Here is a 6,000-nt window from a genome sequence, read left to right on the forward strand (position 1 = left end):
CAGGCAGGGCCTCCTCCTCTTCCTCAGCCTGAGCAGAGTGGGGCATCCCGGTAGGAGAAGAGGCCAGGACCGGAGACCCACCACCTGGAGGAAAGCATATGGATCCAGGGGAGGCTTGGCCCAGAGAGCATCTGCAACACCCAATGCTCCCACCTTCCAGCTGGCGGACTGAGGCCAGGAGACGAGAGGCTGTGTAGGGATTCCCCAGGCCAACCCTGGAGTACTCGGTGAGCACCTACTGTGTGCCCAGCCACGCACCAACCCTGCCCTTGCCCTTTCACCCCCAAGATAAAGGCCCCAGCCCACCTGTCCAGTGTCCTCTCCTGACACCTCACACCTCAAATGTGATGCTCTAGGACCCCACTCCACCCTCATACACCCTGACCATTTCTAATAACCTTACTTTGCTTATGCTGGTCCCCTGCCTAGGATGACTTCTCTTCACTCACTCTCTCTTGCTAGTTCCTCTCAACCCTCCAGCCCCGCTCCGGCTATTATACCATTTCTTTTCCCCCAACATAGCAAAGCTCCTTGAAGAAATTGTCCATGCTCTCCAATTTCTCTCCCATTCTCTCTTGAACTCACTCCCATCTGACTCTCACCCCTTCATCCACACTTATTCCACTGACACTGCTCATCAAGGTCACCAACACAGCTAATGAGTACGGATATACAGGTTGGGCACTGCACAAAGGCACCTGGGGCACACAAGGGGTGGAGAAGGAGCTAAAATCCAGCTTGCCGTCCCCTCACCATGCTGTACCTGGTACAAGGCGACATCGGGCTGGGGAGAGACACCTTTTCATTTATACCAAAGTATCTCCCTTCTGCATGCCTGTACACTGGGTCCACCTAGAGGAGCTAGCTCTTTCTCCTCTTTATACAAAGGGACTAGATAGACTGACTGGGGCCTGGTCCCTAGGGACCACTGTAATGTCAAAACCAAAAGTCAATTCTCACACCCCATCTTAACTTATTGGCAGCATCTGCCACACTTGATCAGCCTTCTTCCTCAAAACAGTTCCTCCCGCTAACTTCCAGGACTCCTACTGCCCTCCTATATCCCTGGCCATACCTTTTCACCTTCCTTTTCTGATTCTTCCTCCACTCCCTGGCCAACAAGTACCGAAGGCCCCAGGTGTCAGTCCCCTGTCTTCTTTTCCAGCTCCCTCTCCCCTGGTGATCCCATCTGGCCTCAAAGCCCATCTAAACCCCAAGGATCCTCCCGTGTGATTCTCCAGCCTGAACCTCGTCCCTCTCAGGTCATACCCAGCAGCTGACCTGAGGTCTCCACGAGGATATGCAAAGAGCAGCTCCAACTCATCCCAACCAAAACCGACCTCTTTGCAGATGCCACCACCTTCCTTCCATCAGCTCAGGCTGAAACTCAGGCATCGTCCTTGCCTCCCACACCCCACATGCAATCCCTCAACACACCCTATGGGATCTCCTTTCAAAACAGGTCTCCAGTTGGCCACTGCCCATCAGCTCCACTGCTACCACCTGGCTGCTGCCGCCATCGCCCCCTCACTGGTTCCCCTGCTTGCCCCCAGCCCTGCTACCGGCATTCCCAACACGGCAGCCAAAGAGATCCTGTTCAGTGTCAGCCAGATCATGTCTCTCCTCTGCTCAAAATCTTCAAATGGCTCTCATGTCACTGAGAGTTAAAGCAAAGCCTTACAATGGCTATAAGTTCCTACATGACCTGGGCCCCGCCACCCGTCTGACCTCCCTCCTCTCTAGCCACAGGGGCCTCCTCGCTGATCCTCCCACACATCAGGCACATTCCCACCTCAGGGCCTTTGCACTCGCTATGCCCTCTGCCTGAAACTCCTCCCCTAGGTGGCTGCATGGCTTAGCCCTCACCCCCTTCAGCTCTCTGCCTAAAATACTACGAGTCTCCCCTTGGCCGGCTTGCTTTTCCTCCAGAAGACATCTTTACATCCTACATGCCTACTTGATTATTCTGGTTATTGTCTGTCTTCCTACCACCCCTATCATCACTAGACCATAAGATCCAGGAGAGCTGGAAATTTGTTCTTTCACTTCTGTACACCCAGGGCCTAGAACATTGCCTGGCCCATAGCAGACACTCGGTAAAGTGCTCAGATAATGAACACACCAGCAGATAAAGAAAGGAAATAACCACAGATACCAAAGTGTACTCTGAGAAAAAAAAAAAAAACAAACAAACGGGGATGTGACGGCCTCTAGTTAGAAGAGTGGGAGCACCTTCAGCCAGGTGGCCAGAGGAGGCCTCCCTGAGGATGTGCCCCCAGACTGGGCACACCCCGTCCCAGCCCACACAGCACCACCACCTTCCCCCATCACAGCACACGTCACGCTCTGCCGTTCCTGTCTGGATAGTCCATGAGGGCAAGGCCCCTTCCCACTCTTCTCTGGATCCCCACTTCCTCTAGAGCCCAGGGCCAGCACACAGTAGGCACCCAAAGGGTGATAAAACCAAAGAATGGATGGATGAGAGATCATGGACAAATCCACGCATGAGCCACAGGACTCTGACAGAGCCCAAGACAGGGAAGCTGTGCGGTGAGGAGCAGGCAGGAAGCCACAGAGGCCGAGGATGGAATGGAATCCTTGGAACCTCAGGGTCTTCTCTGTATAATCCCCCGCATCACCTATGACTCCTATGTTAGCCGAGAGGGAGTGTGGGGAGGAAAGGCCATTCTCAATGGCCATCCTGTGGCCATGAGGATGATGGTTCAGCCATTTGTTCAACAAACATTTACTGAGCAACTACCGTATGCCCTGTGCCAGGCCGTGGGAGGAGGGTGGGCAGGGCCCAGACGAAGTCCCTCCTCCTACAGCTCACAGCCTATGGGATGATTTCCCAGAGGAAACACCCCTGTAGGTAGAGCTGCGGGGAGCAGGCAACTTCTCGGCTTCATCCCAGTTATCACAAAATGAGATCAAATTTTAAGTATGAGTTTTACTAGTCTCCTACCTACTACCTCCCTGGACTGGGAACTCCAAAGAGGACAAGAACTGGGTCTTTTTACTCCTGGGTCCCCAGCGTCTAGCAAGGGCCTGGAGCATTGTAGGAGCTCAATACATGCTGAATAAATGGATGAATGAAGAACTGAGTGGGAGAATACAAGCAGGACCTAAGGATGGTAAAGATTTGGGCTTGCAGCCAAGAGAAGGACATGCTGGGAAAGGCCACACAGCTGAGCAGGCCTGAGATGCGGGAAGGTCTCCGGGAGGACAGCAAGGCCAGGGGCAGGAGGAAAAGGAGAAGGAAGACTGCTCAACATCTGAGAGTTGTCCGTCCTACCCCCACCTCCCAGCAAACAGGGCCCTGACAGCACTGGTCCAGGGCTAGTGGACAAAACCCTATAAGGAGCGCCAGGGACTTGGAGTACCTAGAGCCAGCCGGCTGCGGGCCCAGGGCACAGGCAAAGCCTGGCCCAGAACTTTGTCTGAAGGTCTTTGTGGGCCTCTGGGAGCCTGTCCAGGAGGATGCTGGGAACTGGCTAGGTGCTATGGGGTGAGCACTGTCCTGCTTCCGGAGGTCCACCTGACCCTCCAGGCCTGGGTTATGGGGGTTAGAAAGAGGATCCCCGTCTGCCGCCCAAACCCTTATCCCTGGGGAGAGAACACCACCCTCTCCCAGGAAGTCGGGCCACCGCCTAGCATTAGAGTGGCCAGCAGATCCCATCCTGGTTACTGAGGCCCAGGGAAGATGCAGCTCTGCTAGAGGATGCACAAAGTTCGGGTTGAAGCTGACCCTCCCCTCACCCAGCGTTCCTCTCCTAACCCCCCCCCCCCCCCCGGCCCCCTGCCCTCAGCCCTCAGGAAGCCCAGCGGGAGAGAGGAGGGCGAGCTAAGAGCCGCGGACTCCTGGCCTGGGAGGTGCCTCAAGCGGCAAGTTCCCCGGAGGGCGAGCTCGGGGCTGGGAGCGGAGCCGTGCGAAGCCCAGGAGGCTCTCTGCTTCCCTCTGCTGGCCCGATTCAGAATTACCAGAGCGTCCCGCGTCACCAGGCCAAGCCGGGGGTCCTGGGTGCTCCGCGGCGGGCAGCCCCCCTCCCAATCTCTTATCAAGAAAGGAAGAGACTCGAGGTCGTATGGGTCATCTCCCTGCCTCAGCACCAGGCCCAGCCGTGCCCCGAAGTCCAGCCGCAGGCTCTCTAACCAGCCTCCGTGCGGGATGCTCGCTCTTTCTGGCAGTCCTTTACCTGGTCCAACCTGAGTATTTTCTCAACTTGACCCAGCTGTTTCCGAAGGCCACGCTCTTCCAAAATACGGATGGAAAACTGAGGCTCCACTGACTATCCCATGGAGACCCAGGCCCCCCTCTTCTTTGGAACTGAGGGGAGTGCAGATACCTCTCCCCCCTCCCCCCCCCACCCCCCCGCCGCCGGGAAAGCAGGAGTCTAACTGGCCGAGATCGGCAGGCAGGCCGCCCTGCCCAATCCCTTCCGGAGCTCTTCTAAAGGCGGTCTAGCCGAGAATGAGCTCTTTTGGGGTCAGGGCGTCATCTGCTGGTGGCTACAAGAACTGCACCTGCCCCGCCAGGCACGATCACTGGCCAGGCAGGAAAAACCTCCGATAATAATCATAGCAGCTGATTTTTATTAAGAGTGTTCCGTGGAGCCAGGTTCATACTGAGTTCTTGGCATTATCTCACTTCACACATTATCTCATTTCATCCACGCAGAAACCCGATGAGGTGGACAGCATGCCTTCCATCTTGCCTATGAGGAGGCTGAAGCTGGGAAAGTTTAGTGTCCTACCCCAGAACACACCTCTAGTAAGTGGCAACGCCCGAGTGTGCACTTGAGCTGGCCTATTTCACGTGCACTGGGGCGGGAGGGAAATGGCAGATCAGGAGTAAGCTCTAGGGGGAAGATCTCTGCCTTCCTACTTCTCACCCAACCTTGGGCACAATCCCTCTCAGCCTAGCTTGCTGCTGGCAGAACAGGATCCGTCTGTGTTGCCCCAGTAGGGTCCATGACCCTCTCCCCCGACAGACTGAGACTCCTCTAGTGCAGGCCAAGGCAAATCTGTTCCCTTGTTCCCTCCACTCAGCACTAATAATTGAAAGCATAGGCCCCCTCACTTGAGACTGCCCCTGGGGCCACCCACCCCCACACGCTGCAGGCCCTACTCAGCCCCTTCCTCACTTCCCAGTTCACGAGCTTAGGCAAGTATGGTGTAGGTGGTTGCAAGGGACACAAACCAGCTTCCATGAAAAGAGGCTCAAGTAAATGAAAATTCCAGGAGCAGATTCAGCTGCAGGGAGCACTGCATCTAGGCTCCCAAATGTCTCTCTCCAAATCTGTAGCCCAGTATTCCTCTGTGGTGGCTCCATTTCCAGGCAGGCTCTTCCGACAAAGTAGCAAAATGGGTAAGGCAGCTCTGAGCTTACGTCTACCTTTGAGGAAAGAAGCCTTCCCTATCCCAAGAATATAAGCGAAAGTCTCAAAATTCAGTCTCATTGGCCCAGCCGGGGAAATAGGCCCTGAACCAATCACTGCGGCCCCCCTGGGAGGGAGGAGTGGAGTCAGCCCAGGAGATCCATGTGGACTGCTGGGGGGAGCAGATAGGTCCCAAAGGCCCACAAGGGGAGAGTTACCAGGAGCAGGAGGACCGTGGCTACATGGCGAACAGCACTAACGTCTGCGACACCCAGCCACGCCAAAGCCCGCCCTCTCTTGGCTCCAAAGCCTTTTTAGATTGCAGAACACTTCCCAAATCATCACACTTTCTTTCTTCATTCCTTCTTTCAACAAATTTTTATTGAGGCCCTACATGTACCAAGCACTATTCCAGGTGAATCATATCAGTAAACAAAAGAGAGGGAAATCCATGACCTCCGGGATCATTTCTTTAAAAAAAAAAAAAAAGATTTTATTTATTTATTTCAGAGAGTGTGTGTGTGAGAGAGAACGCGCAAACATGAGTAGGGGGAGTGGGTGAGGGAGAAGCAGGCCTCCCGCCGAGCAGGGAGCCTGATGCGGGGCTCGATCCCAGGACCCC

The 6,000-nt window shown here is 55.2% G+C and overlaps 1 protein-coding gene across 4 annotated transcripts in view; it reads right to left on the reverse strand.

Moving 5' to 3' along the window:
- PSD2 (pleckstrin and Sec7 domain containing 2) overlaps window positions 1-4,349 on the reverse strand; it is a 56,520-nt gene extending 52,171 nt beyond the window's left edge. For all 4 annotated transcript variants that reach the window (XM_073887835.1, XM_073887836.1, XM_073887834.1 and 1 more), the window contains exon 1: window positions 4,197-4,349. The gene's annotated coding sequence lies outside the window, so the exon portion shown is untranslated. The remainder of the gene's footprint in view (window positions 1-4,196) is intronic.
- Between the last annotated feature and the right edge of the window lie 1,651 nt (window positions 4,350-6,000).

The sequence above is a fragment of the Callorhinus ursinus genome, unplaced genomic scaffold (genome assembly GCF_003265705.2).
Source record: "Callorhinus ursinus isolate GAN/ISIS: 27379988/994484 unplaced genomic scaffold, GSC_fseal_2.0 scaffold83, whole genome shotgun sequence".
Lineage (NCBI taxonomy): Eukaryota > Metazoa > Chordata > Mammalia > Carnivora > Otariidae > Callorhinus > Callorhinus ursinus.